Source organism: Poeciliopsis prolifica, unplaced genomic scaffold (assembly GCF_027474105.1).
Source record: "Poeciliopsis prolifica strain line A6 unplaced genomic scaffold, Auburn_PproV2 SCAFFOLD023, whole genome shotgun sequence".
Lineage (NCBI taxonomy): Eukaryota > Metazoa > Chordata > Actinopteri > Cyprinodontiformes > Poeciliidae > Poeciliopsis > Poeciliopsis prolifica.
In genome coordinates, this window is record NW_026562398.1 from 1,073,374 (window position 1) to 1,087,913 (window position 14,540).

Below are 14,540 nucleotides of genomic sequence, written 5' to 3' on the forward strand. Positions count from 1 at the left end.
CTTAAACATGCAAGCCCACAGCCCAGCACCTACTCTCCTGACCCCCCAACCTGGGCATAAATTTCTCCAGCTGTGACCTAAAAGACAAATAGCCTATAAAAGTGCCAGTTGTGTTCACACATGCGTTCCTGGCACAATCAAATCAATTTCCTCTAAGTAGCCATAAACATGTTCTCTTTTAAAAGGTGAGGAAGGGGTCCCATTATCCCCAGGCCCCCTGGCATGCTCCTCCACCCAAGAGGTTCCTCTGAAAGGGTGAGCATCATGGCCTGATCCATCTCAGGACCATCTGTAGCCCTGAGACACAGCAAGATCAGGACCTCAGCCGTGTCTCACTCTTCTGATCACAACCAACATCCATTAATCAGTAGCAGGCAGTATGGTGACAAAGAGCCCGCCTGGCAGGGGTTACCGTCCGGGGGCTACTCTGCTGCCGCTGAGGAGCTCAGCCTGAGCTCCAGGCTTGCACAAGAGACACTGCTGTAGTCAGTGGTATTAATCAGTATCTGTTATGAATGAGCACCAATTTTGAAACAAAAAAAAGAGAGAATGAAATCTTTGAATCTCCAATATGTATATTCACATCACATTTGTCTTCATCAGTCTTGCAGCACTGTATCTTCTATTGTAATTTGGTAAGTGGTGCAGCTTCAAGGGTGGTACTAAGACTACAATTACCCTGGCTGTCCTTCCCATAGTGAATGATTGTAATTGTAATTGACTAAATCTTCCGTTTGCACATAAGACATATGTAATTCACTGGACACCCACCATGCAAGCGCTTTCATTTTTGCTCCCACCTTGGGCCTCCAGCTCATGCTCATGGGAGTTGACACTCGGCTCGTACAAATCCAGTTAATATTCAGTGGGTCATTAAAGATTGATTGTGAGCTGTAAAGTGGGGAGAGAGAGAAAAAATCACACATGTATAATGGCACAAAATCTTTGCCGTCAATGTGTAATTATGCTTTATGGAGGATACTTTGTCCTGCTGCTCCCCTGTTCCTTGTTAGTGAATGTTAGGGATGTGCAGGTCTGGAAGGTGGAGATACATGTCCAACCCAGGCTGACCTGGGCCGGACCCAAGCTATTAAAGCTGGGTCCGTGCAATCAGGCAGAGGATTGCCCCCCTGAGAGAGGAGTTCATTTTTGTTGCTGAAATATTTAGGAGCCTGAGCATGCCCTAAGAGACAGGAAGTAGAAGTCCTTGACAGACTTTGGTATTTATGCTGGAGGAAGTAATCCCTACGTATCCCAATCCAGATGAGGTGATGTGTGTTAACGCTGGAAAAGAAACATGCTCTGCATTATTGTACATGTGCATCTTGTTGGAATCTAATACCTTTGTCATCATTTTAGACATATTTGTATTTTGTCAGTTTGGGTTTTATTTCTTTCCCTCACTTTCTTTCTTTCCTTTTTTCTTCTCTTACCCCTTTTCTCTTTCTATCTGGCCTGCCTGACCCAGCCTGTTTCCCAGGAGTCCCCAACCAAGGCAACGCAACAAACACAATTTTGATAATGTCATTTGCGGCATGGATGAAGGAGAGAAAGTCCTGGCTGTCAGAACCACCTCAACGCAGCGGCAAAGAAAACACAAACCGACACATGACAGATTCTTCGGTTTGTACAAATGGACAGCTCCACTGCTCCTCTCACCTCTTCTCTCATCCGTTCTCGACCCTGACACGTTTTCTTTAATTTCCAAATATCTCCCTCTCTCTAAACCTCTTTCTGAACATCTTGTCCTCTCCTTCTGCCCCGAGGGATGTAAATTTTTCATTTTCACCGGCCAAAATGGGCAGAAATTACTGCATTAATAAGCAAGTGTGTGGCCAAGTCACCTCATCAGATCTTATTAAATCAAACTGTCACTTGAATTCCTCTCTTTCATGCAGATGATCTGCAAACTGAGGACGTTCCTTCTAAAATGGACATAGGCCCCAGACACTAGTTATCAATTTTAAGCACAAAGTCTTTTCATGCTAATGATGGATATGAGTTAAAAATGCCAAGAGAAAAAATTCATTGTGAGAGTTCGACAAAAAAATAATCAGTTGATTGTCCATTGGGATTATTTTCCAAAAATTACTAGAGCTGGAGAAAACACCATGCAATGTTATGGCACAACTTACAGTTTGGTGCAAAATCCAAATCTTTATCCCATTCTTGGCAGAGGTGGAGTGGACTGATGAACTGCAGCAGAGCTGGCAGTTGATGCTTAGAAGATGTTAATTCCTCAAAGAAGCAAAGATGGTTTCAGGTGATCAAAAAAAATCACCAGATTTAACCATTTATTCTGAGACTGTAGACTCTTGATATCTGCTGACATCGCAGTTGAATCCCAGTGATACAAACATTTTCATTTTCAGTTGCTTTAAATTGTTTATCTGTGGAGTGTGGCTTGTCTAGATTTATTTTTTTTTCAACAGCTTAATTGAACTACTCTGTCTAACAACACCCTGCTAAATGCAAGCCAATCCTTTTTTAGTGATGAACAAAAATCACATACAAAAGTAAAGAATGACAAGGATTTGGCATTCATTGTCTAATATTGGATCACATTTAATTTTTCTTTTCATGAACAAATAACTTAAATCTGTTTATTTGTTTTGTAGCATTTATAAAAACACACCAGATTAAGTTATTTCTAATCTTTGTCTAGTATTTTTCCATTTTCCTTCAAGGGTTATTTGCTTCAACCCCCAGCTCCTTCTGTTGCTCCATAAAAAAGGTGGGACCCTCTCCATCATTGCCTCAATCAATGAAGATGATTGGACCAGTGAACAGGAACACATTGGGTTATAACACTTCCAACCTGCACTGCACCTGATGTGACCCTCAGACACCCAAAGTCTGTTCACATCCTATTTGTCACAGCAGGTCTTTCAAAAAATGGGTGGGGGGGACAAGATTGAACGTGTCAACAAGGAAATACGATCTCCAGCACTCATTGTTAACTCACCGGGGGGCGGCTTTTGCCAAATTCTATCAAAAGAAGCAACTGTGTATTAAATGACTATCAAAAGAAGGTCCATCATTTTTCATGGCATAATCACAGTGTCCCCAGAACTAACCTCTGCTATTGATCCACTGCGAAAATGTGTCAGCAGTGGATGCAATTGTGCCATCGAAGAAGTAAGGCCTTTAGGTTTATGAAGTCAAAGAGCGCTGTATGGCGCGTGCAGAGGGCTGGGTTAATATAGCCATTTGCTCCATGTACAGATGGAGAAGGGACCTCAGAGTCACTTTTCTTCCCACGCTGTTGGCAAAACTTTGTCGCCTTGTTCTAGTGATCCGTATTGACGCAGCTGGGTGAGGGCTGGTGAGTGGGCGAGAGGGTTCCCAGTGGGCGTCGGGTCATGGATCCTGGGCTGACGAAACATTTAGATCTCCCACAGCAGAGAATGATGTGTTCAGTGTGTAGGAAGATAGCTGGTTAAACTTTAACCAGCCCCATCCTGTTCCTCATAACCCTCTGTCAGGCTGCCGGAGTGAGGACCAGCCCCGTGGCCTCCCTCCACCCTCCCTGACCCTCACTCTGTTAGGGACAGAAGTGATGGATCGCCCCTCCCATTGTGTTTTGTGAGAGAGCCGCTGCAATCAGAAACTCATAGTTTCTCTGACCTTCTGAGCCAGAGCGGACAGCGTAACACATTATGACAACCGACTATTCAGAAAGGCAGAAAAAAATGGTATGTTGGTTAACTCATCTGCCCACATGATTCACAGTTCTCCCTTTCTTTATCTGTGTAATTATTTTCTCCCACAGTCTGTGTCCAGAAAGCATCAGGAGCTGGCAAGGGGTGTAAGAAGGACAGAGAAATTTGGGAAGAAATAGAAAAATGAGAGGTGCAGGAGAGGGACGAGAAGCAGCTGTGAGGAGTGACAGGACGTCGTGGGGATGATAAATGGCACTGGGTGAACTCTGGATATTGATGAGTGATCAGTCATGTACACCATGCCATCTCTGCCCAAACCATGTGTTCGGTAGCACAGAGTATTGTAGAGTTGCAGCTGTCTTTAAGGTTCAAAGCAGCCTGACATTTTTTTTAATACATTCTAAAAAAATTTGTTATGGATAAAGATGATATTATTTATCAACAGCACAGAAATATCTTAAATTATGTATATCTCGCTACTTCTCATTAAACATAGTTAATCTCACACAACATTAAACACATAACTTCATCTAATTTTGGCAGTAGTTTTCATTTCATTTTATTTGGGGAAATTAGTGGTTGAATACAAGCACATATTTTTCACAATTTTATTATGAATAATTTTTTTTTTCAAAATTGACACTCATTTTAAATTGTTTTATTTTTTATCTTTGATGAATTCTTGCCTCATTTTAATATCAAAAACAAACAAAGTGCTTGGCTCAATTAAAAAAAATTAATTTAGATCTAAATTTGCCAGATGAGTGAAGAATTTTGGCTTAAATGCAGACTAACGAGAACATCAATAATCTTTAGTAAGAGTAAACTCAAAGACCTATTATTAATCCAATAAAATGTCACAAACAAACCTAAAAAAATCACTTCAAACTGTTAAGTTAAAGGTTGAATCTGCCCCAAACCATGTTCAACAGCACAAAATATTGTAAGTCAAAAGAAGATGCATCTTTTCTTCCATAAATGAACAACTTATAGTTATAGTTTAACTATAATATAGTATATATAGTTTAACTTAGTAATGCAAACCTGGTATTCTAAAAAATAGGTTAACTAATTCACATTTGTTTCATTGTTATAGAATGTCACTTGTTCTGATGAAACACATTCTTTAAATTTCAAAGCATCTTTTAGAACTCTTCTGAATTTTTTGCTGAAGAAATATGTAACAGTGGGCAGTGGTTGTAATAAATTACAAGCGATATTAATACTGCTCATGGCAATTACTGGTCATGCTAATTTGTAATGGTCCTCCCTTCCATTAGTCCATATCTCCCTCAGGGTGAGCTGGAAGAGTTAATTTTGCCGGTTAGTTGCAATGACAGGATTTGAAGTCCTCACAGAAAAACAGATCGATGCAAACTACTTTGGTCAAGTTGACCAAATTTAGAAAAATACAAGTAAAATCTTCGCACTTGTTTGAGACAGTGGGGTCAATATTCCACTTATCTAGGTCTAAATGGGAGATGGTGGGTGTCAAGCAGGTGATGGAGAGGACACTGCCTTAGTCCGTGGACATAATCGTGGATTGGCATGCATGTGTGGGCTGACAGAAGGTGACACACACACACACACACACACACACACACACACGCACATGCATGCAAGCATACGCTCCACCTCTCTCAGCTGACTCTGAGAATATGTTTGCGTGGGACAAGTCCACCAAGACCCATCCATCACCCGGGTCCAAATACGCCCTGCGCCACAGTTGACATGAGGTTAACAACTTGACACTGACGAAGGTGGGCGAGGCCCGTGGCAGAATGGAAACCGAGACAGAAAGAGAGATGGATTGGATTGTGATCGACATTCAATTTGAATTGTTATAAATATTTTCATTTAGCAGAAAAATAAGAACATGATCAAGTGTCCATACCCCTTGAAGTGAGTGTGATTGCATCCGTTCGCGGTAACTGTTTGGAGCTGCACACAGAAAAACAAGCAGTGATGTATCTGTCCATGACCTTGTCCTTAGTTCAGAGTATTGCTTTTGCACTAAAAAGACAAGCTTGTCAACCCAGCAGCCAGAGATGAGTTATGTTGGACTTGTTCATGCAGACATTAAGCTTCCTTTCTTTCAGTAATCATTATGCATTATTACACATTAAACATGCACTAATGTACAAGTGATCAATTCTGTGGCAAGATGAGAACCAGAAAGTGATTAAAAACTTTTAGGGAGCATTGATTTAAAAACTACTTTGCGGAGAAAAAAAAAGTAACACAAGCAGCAAATAAAGTTGTAAATCAGCAGCTGATGAACAGCTTGGTCTTTGTCCATCCCAGGCTGGGGATGTAAAGTAAATCTCTGAGTGGCTGTGGCAGGAATGCAGGTGGATGGAAAGCGCAGGGGAAATGTAGCGTAATCTCAGCCTCAGCCACGTTATCGGCCGGGCTTTTTAACACAGGGGCCAATTTAATTGCACTTAAAGCAGAATGGCAGAACATCAATCTTGATGAGTGGATCTGCATCACAGCGCTCCCAGGCTAATCTATCACTATCTATGCCTCTGGGTAGAACCCCCCAACCCCCACCACCACCTCATCCACCCAAAAAACTCTGTCGCTCTCATGCGTAACCATGTTACTTGGACGTCTTAACTGAAATACAACTATGCATTTCTGAATCCTTTGTTTGGCAATCCACAATATTTAATTTAATAAACAAAAAAAATTGTAAACCACAGCATGTAATCCAACTCAATACATTTGTGAACACTGCAGATTCTGAATAAATTTTCATAAATGTTTTTCATAGGTTTTGCATCACAACCTCTTATCTCTGCGACCTGTTGAGTCGATGAGTGAACCAGCGCATTGTGCTTTTTAACTTTTTATCTCCTCACAATCACATATTTTACTCCTTTTTTGTGATGTAGGCAACATACAAACACATGATGTAGCATGTGATTGTGAAATGGAAGGAAAATGATACAGGGTTGTCAATTTTATTTCAAATATGAATGCGAAAACTGTGGTGTTGCAGCCGCTGTCAAGTTGGATGGACAATATTTGAAATCATAAATTTTCAAGTCTGGCCACAGATTGTCAGTCGTAGTTTTCGGTTTGTGCTTTGACTTGACCAATCTGGCAGATTAAAATCCTTAAGTCAGATTATTTTACTGTAGATCTCATTGTGTGTTTCTATTGTCAGTCTCATACGTTTGTAAGATTTAATAGCTGTGCTTCATGGATTGCTCTATATAAATTTTCATCTTCCTGCTTCCACTCTTACCGGCTTTCCCATCGCATCTTAAGAAAACCATCCCAACAGCATGCTGTTGTCATCACCGTGTTTCACAGTGTTAAATATTATTTAGTGTCTGTATTCTATCCACAATTTCAGAGAGGACAGATTGTCTAAATTAATAATTGTTAAGAGTTGTTCACACCTGAGCTGTGGATTTCTACAGTTCCTCCAGTAACCATGAAACTCTTGTGGTCATTTTGGTTCCAATTTGTTTTGTAACTTAACCCTGATTTAAATTTTTCACAAATGTACCTTTGACCTTCCTGATTATGCTGTTTTTTTGCACTGAATTTTATTTAGGGGTATCATCCTGCTTCCACTCTGTAAATACAGATCCACACCACATTTTTTACTTTTATTTGTAGTTCACATGAAAACTCTCTCTCATTTTATTCTGCTTCATTATTATAGTCCACTTTGAATTTCTCTGTCACATAAAATTGAGGTTTGTGGTTATAATTTGATGAAATGTGAAAAATGTTATGAATAGCCTACTTTTACTTAACTATTATGCTGTACATATGCAGACAGTAAGTTTTGTACAAGCTGATGTGAGGAAGTCCATTAAATATGGAACCAAATATGCCCTTTGTATGAGTTTGTGTATGCCTGACTGTTTGTCTCTGTGTTGCCCTGTGATGGACTGGAAACCTGTCCAGAATGTACCCCACCTCTCGCCCAATGACCCCTGAAGATCGGCACCTCGTCAACCCCCAAATCAGATTTTTACAATTAAAGCATGTACATACTGGGCTTAATTTTTTTTTAATTGTGAGTAAACAGCACTAAACAATGTCCTCACAATGTCCAAACAATCCATTTAGACTGTCGATTTTAACTTACAGTAAAGTTGAAAGATTATTCAACTTTACTGTAATTGTATAAAAAACAAATGAGAGAGAGAGGCTTCAGGACTCAAGCCAATAGTTTTGTGGTTACAGAATGGTAAATACCTCCTGTACCAGAAGCATCTTGAACTCTTAGTGGCCAGGAGACACTTACATACAGAAAGCTTCACCAAAGCCATAAAGCGTAAGGGAGATGTTTCAAGTTTTGAAAGGTAGGGACAGAGCCTATAGTAAGAGCAGTAATGATCCCTTAATGTGGTGGCTCCCTCAACCACTCGCACTCTCTCCATCCCCACCCCCTACTTCTCCCCTTCCTCACGTCAATTCCAGCTGCTACATTAGCAGGGATAATAAATGAGACTCCAGCATCACAAGCATAAACTTTTTATGACCCACCTAACCAGCCTTATCAATTGTGGATGTGATTACTCTGCCAGGTGACAGATGGAGAGACGGATGGACAGTGGCTGATGGAGGGGATGGAGACCAAAGGATGCTTTCCTGGTGGAATCAAAGAATTATTTAATATAATGTTCATCAAGGAATGATGAGTGTGAAAAAGCCAGAGGAGGAAGTGTTAGGGGAAAAAAAAAAACGGGTAAAAGAAAAATGAGGGTAGAATGAAGGAGTTGAGTAGTGGGGAAGATGGGAGTGTCTCGAGTGCTGCTCTGGGTAGCTGCTATGAATGGGCTGGTAAGATGGAGTGGACAGGCTGTAAGGGCCCAGGGAAAAGGGATTTTCTCTTCTACATGATAACTTTGATCCCTCCTGTTTCCACGTACCAGTCAGCAATACTGTTAAACAGCAGTGGGTTAATACTTTAACTTGGTCCTTATGAGCAGAGGAAGGTTGGAAGTAGCCTCCCATTCTTTACTGGCTGGAAGAGGGACATTAGGTATTTTCTGTTCTCTGTCTTTCATGGTATGATAACCTTGTGAAAAAGGAAAACTTATCAGTGCTTGTATTTTATTTATTCTTTTTATTCATTAGTTTGTGTCTTCACTTTTAATTTCTCTTTTTTTGTTGTTTATTGTTTAGGCTAACTCATGTTTGTTGTTTACTCCTTGCATAGTTATACATTATTCACGTTCTGTCTGTTTCCCTGTTTATCAACTCTTCCTTGCTTCTCTATGCCATTTCTCTCTCTTTTCTCTCCTTCAGCCTTCCTTCTACTCTGTCCTCACAGCTACATCCTGTTTCTAATTGGCACTAGTACATTGTTTAGCAATCAAGCTCCCAGTATTTAACTGACTCTCCTGCTAACTCATGCTTTTTCCTTCCATTGCCTAATGCCACCCGGTCTCCGTCTTTTACCTGGCTCTCAGTATGTTGTTCTGCATTTTCTTTAACAAACTGCTGCTTGCATGATACTACAAATCAAATCATATAAATCATGACAATCCCAGTAACCCAAACATTTAACATGAACTAATTGATTTTAAAACAAAAAAACCCCAGCAATTATTACGTTGCTGCCTCTGAAATAATGCTGTTGTCTGTGATGTTTATTTATTGTTGTAGCTAAGAATGTTAACAATGCACTGAAGTTAAGTTTTTTTTGTTTTTTATAAAAAAATTATATAAAAAAATAAATGTTCCTTTAATTACAAGTAGATTAAATTAAACTCAATCCATCAACAAGAAAGAACTTCAACCTTAGTTTATTTTGAAACCTGTAAGTGGAGGAAGACAAGAGCAAACATATGACAGAAACATTTGTAAGTAGCGGAAGCATTTAAATAAATGAGTTAAAGGAAGAACCTTGTCTGACATTTTAATGACGACAACAAGATGTGTTGATCAAATTTGAAAAGTAAAGCATGAGTTTGAAAATGCTTCAGTTATTTATTTATTAGGAATGTGGGGGTATTTTTTCACTTCATCCATATAATTCATACTGTGGATTTAAAACAATATATATGGTGATATTATTTCTACTGCAATGATTGAATATTTATTTTTAAAGTTTTATACATTTCTTTATCAGTGGATCAAATGAATGAGGAGGGTGTTGTAATTCAAATAATGAATGACAATAGATTCATACATTTTTATTTTGTAGGTGCGTTGTAAATGTTTTTTTTTACTTTTAATATTGATTAAAAATGAAAACATTCAGTTTTAATTTCGAACACGTTAAAGAGAAAGTTTCATAGTGACAAAATTTATGCAATGGAGAAATTGTTTCTAGCTTCAATGTTTAAACAAACATATGAATATCTGTCTCACAGTCGTGGCTGTTCTTTAGCTTGTTCTTTTGCATTTCCACTGAGAACACATGATGCCAGTGAACACTTTGTCATGCTAACTGAGTGACTGATCACATGGACCCATGGTAAGCATGTTTGACATGTAATGGCTGAAGTATGAGATCAGATTAAAGGTAATTAAAATGACAAAAAACCCACCATTATTTCTAACGCTGCTGTAATGACAGCCCTCCTCTGTTTTTTCATTCTGCTCATCCTTCTCTGCAGCTCAGCTGTGGCCACTGAATCATTAACCTGCGCTGTGAGTAGGATCTGCTGACAGAACATTCTGCTATTGTGCCTCCTGTCATCTTCAGGAAATCGGGGTTTTCCTTTGCTGTCGAGGTAAAGGACTACCGGCTGATGACTGACAGTCCCTCTTTGCATTCTGCTATTTATTTTGATCCCTAATTTCTACGCTTGTAACTTATCTGTCATAGCATTCATACCCATTTTCTGTTTGAAGAAGTTTAGCAAAAATATATAGAAAAAAATGTTTAATAAAAAACTTTGCACATTAACATATCATATAATACAATACGTAAAAGTATGCCCACTCCACAATACTGTATGAACATTCAAGGATTTTTGTATGTTTCTCAGCTAATGTGTATATACCCTGAAGGAGGTGATGGAGTGGAATGACTCTGTCAAGAGATGCACAGACCTGACGCTTCCTTTACATGGCAGCTGAAAGGCACCAGTGATGTATCAAGAGTCAGCAGAAGCATTGATCAGAACCGGGGTTAATCATTGCTCCGGGAACCCAGAAGAGACAGAGGCTGCCTGGGGAGAGGTAAGCAGAGCTAGCGGGCGGCGTCTCCACGGGAGGCTGCGAGGAAATGGAGAGATTTTCTGTGCATCTTATTGTTGCACGGAACCCTGAACAGATTCTACCTTTCATGCAGTTTTCTGTGTATCTGGCTGTGGAAAAGTTTTATTGAGGACCTGAATGTCTTACCCTGTCTGATGGAACCTGTAAGAAAATGCTCAGCTATGATTTTTGAGGCCTTTCTCTCATGCACTCTTTGGTCAACTAAGAGAAACATCTGAAACACAATCATAAGTTCATCTCTGGACTGCTCAAAAAACAAAACTATAAGAAGGTTTGTTTTGGAGTGGACTAGTTAAAGTCTGCTATGCTACCATATCTTCTATGCATGAATGCTAGATGGTAGCATTCATGCTCACCATTCTTAATAGCATAAATTTTTGAAATTCAGCAAAGAGCGTGGCAAAATTTCAACAACAACAACAAAGATTCTAAAACGTAGGGCAATAAATAAGTTCTGTTTCCTTCAGGGTAATAGTCATCAATTCATGACTACACAGATTCAAAAATCCCATTTCTAAAATAAGAAGCTTGGTCTGATCAGTGTCTACTCAGCTGTACCCATTCACACCACTGAATCCAAAAGTTAAAGATCCTCTTGACCTAATCAACATAAAATTGAGTAAGAAGACAGATAAGTTGTGTTTTTGAAAACAAAACATTGTTTTCAATGTTGCTTAGACTCGTATTCTGCTGTTAAATAATGATCTTGTCCTTTGTTATCTGCCTACGTCTAACTTCGTATTTTCTTTTGTTTATATTGCTGTTTGTTTAGTGATGGTGCCAATAATTACGGAAAGTTCTGCATAGAAAAGATCAGAAGGTTTGGAGAAGGAATGTCAAAAATGAGAAGTATGGTAGAATGAGGGGCAGTGGGAATACAATGCAAAGATTTTCATGTCAGGAGCGGAGAAGAAAACCAAGGCTTCACATCAGGCCAAGAATCTGCTGATTGCACACATATATATAAGCAAGTTGGGAGAGACAACAGAGAATCTGTCATTCACATAAGGCCATCACTTCTCCTTTTCATCTCTGGTTTTGTCCAGAGGTGTCCCCCTTTCACCTCTCCTCCGCCCTCCTAACACTTGACAGGCGAGTAAGTCATTAATGTTTAGCTGGGCAGTGATGACAGCAGTGACAGACCCCATCTGTCTAAAAGGACAAGATGAGAGATGGGGACAGCCCATCAAAGGATGCCACTTAGGGAGTAAGAAGGAGAAATGATACGGCAGAGTGCAGTGGGGGTGATCAGAAGAAGGCCCCGTCTTATGTAAAATGATGCTATTGTCATCTCTGTCCTCCCCTCAGTTTCTATTTTTCCATCCATCCACCTACACCCCGCCGGCCCCCTTCTCCTTCACGTGCTTGTCAGCACTTTGATTCAGTACCTGCAGCTTAGTTACTCATTGAGCTAAAGAGGAACCAGAGCCGGTGGAGGTGTATGAACTGCAGACACCGCTTAACGGGGGCGGGGGTGTGGTTTGACTGACAGATCTGCCTGGATCATCCATTCCCTTCTATAAAGACACAAGATACAAAGCACAGGAAGTGGAGGGAGGTAAATAGCTCTGAGAACAACTGTTACACTACAGGGGCGGTTAATAATTGGGAAGTTTTGGACTATCAATCTATGAGACAGACGATGCTTTGCTTTGTTTCATGTGTTGCTGTGACTCTGATTTTCTAATTGACAAAAGAACCACTGTGGTCAAAACATAATATATATGTATATCTCAGCCGCATGTTTCGATCAGTCTTAATAAGAGAAATCTGCTTGATTCACTTCACCTGTTGATAACATTTTTGTGCAAACCTACAAAAATAAACATTTCTGGATTTGTGTTGATCTAGACAATATTTCCCGCCATCTTTCCAGATACGTCACAAGTTAATTGAGAAGGTGCTTTGACTGCTGTGACAAGTTAAGTAGAGGGAGCGCCACCATTGTCTTTCAAATCAGCTGTCAGTGTATTTCTGCTGTCAGCAGTTTCACTCACTACCTGCCTGGTTAATCATCGAACAAATCCAGCCCGCAAGCTGCAGGAGATGTATGCCCACCATCACGCCGACACCACCGCAGCCACCCTCCACCCCCAACCTCAACGCCTCCGTCACTGCCACAACAGGACAACATCTGATTGACAGATAAGCAAGCACTGGCGCTTTTTCAAAGAAACATGGAGGAAAACTGGGTGGAGATGAGGGACTGGAGTTGAAGGGGACCCTCGCAAAGGAAGTGGGAGGTTGAGGAGGTGTGTGTTTGTGTGTGTAGGTAGTTTGGAGGAATTTGAGACACATAAATTTCCTTGAACATGTGCTAAGAGGAAGTTGTGGTATGAACTTAAAGATGTCCATAATTTTTTGCGTGGACTTCATGTGATACAACAACACAAAATACTGAAATAATGAAACAAAAAGGATTAATATATTTAATTCAATGCATGAACAGTTTTTACATTCTCAAACTGCTTTAAACTAGGGGTGCACCGATTTATCAGTGACGACTTGCTTCATTTCAGGACAACAGCGATTGGTCGATACTTACATGTGACACCGATGTTATCCATCAATCTTTTCTACCTCAGAAAAGGTAAAAGAATCAGTCACTATCCTCTTCTGCTCTACTGTAAAAGAGGTTTGAGTGATGGACCGGCCCACCAGGCTCTGCCTGCACGTTTGCTGTTAACAATAGTCACGCCACTGTTGCAAACTCAACAAATTTTTTTCTATGTTTTGTGACACTTCAAATGAAAAAAACTGATATCGGCCAAAATTGGGATCGGTATCTTCCGATTGATCAGAAACCAGCAATCGGTGCACACCTGATTTAAACGTGTCACCCTCTGTGTCCCTGTTTTGGTTTTATTGATGCTGTTTGTCCACCTATGTTCACTTTGCCTAGGAACTTTGTGACCATTGCAGGCAAATAGTCACACAAAATTTTGTTGACAGAGATCAGTGTAAATAAAAGATTACAAGGTTTTGAGAAGGAATGTCAAAAATTAGGAGAATGGTAGAATGAGGGGCAGTGGGAATAAAATGCAAAGATGTTCATCTCTGGAGCGGAGAAGAAAACCAAGGCTTTACATCAGGCCAAGAATCTGCTGATTGCACACATACATATAAACAAGTTGGGAGAGACAACAGAGAATCTGTCATTCACATAAAGGTAATGAATAATACAACACACATTTACAGCTTTTATAAAGAAAGATTTATAAATAAAAATAAATACATTTTGGAAACCATATATCTTCTTCCTCTCACTAGATAATGGTTGTCCTTTTTTTGCATGCAAGAAGAGGAAGCTATGAAAAAGTTTTGTCTAGTAAACAAGCACTCTTGTGAAAGTCAAATTGCCTCCCCTATTGGACATTACTGCAGCTACAACAAACACACATCCCCACCTTCCGGATGAGGTTATCCCCTCGCCAGTTCTCTGCCCCTCCTTTTATCCCCTCATGCATGCCCACTGAGGTTTGATTTCAAATGGAAAAATTAATGGGAAAATAATAGCCCTAGGCGTCGCTTTCCTCCATGCACATCTCTGTGGGTCCACAGGGGCGTGGAGAACGGGGGAATAAAATTAAGATGGAATCGCCTCACTTGGTCTGCGATTCTTCTGTGACACCTTCTCACACAAATGCATAAATGTGCCTGAGACCATCCGAACCCCAC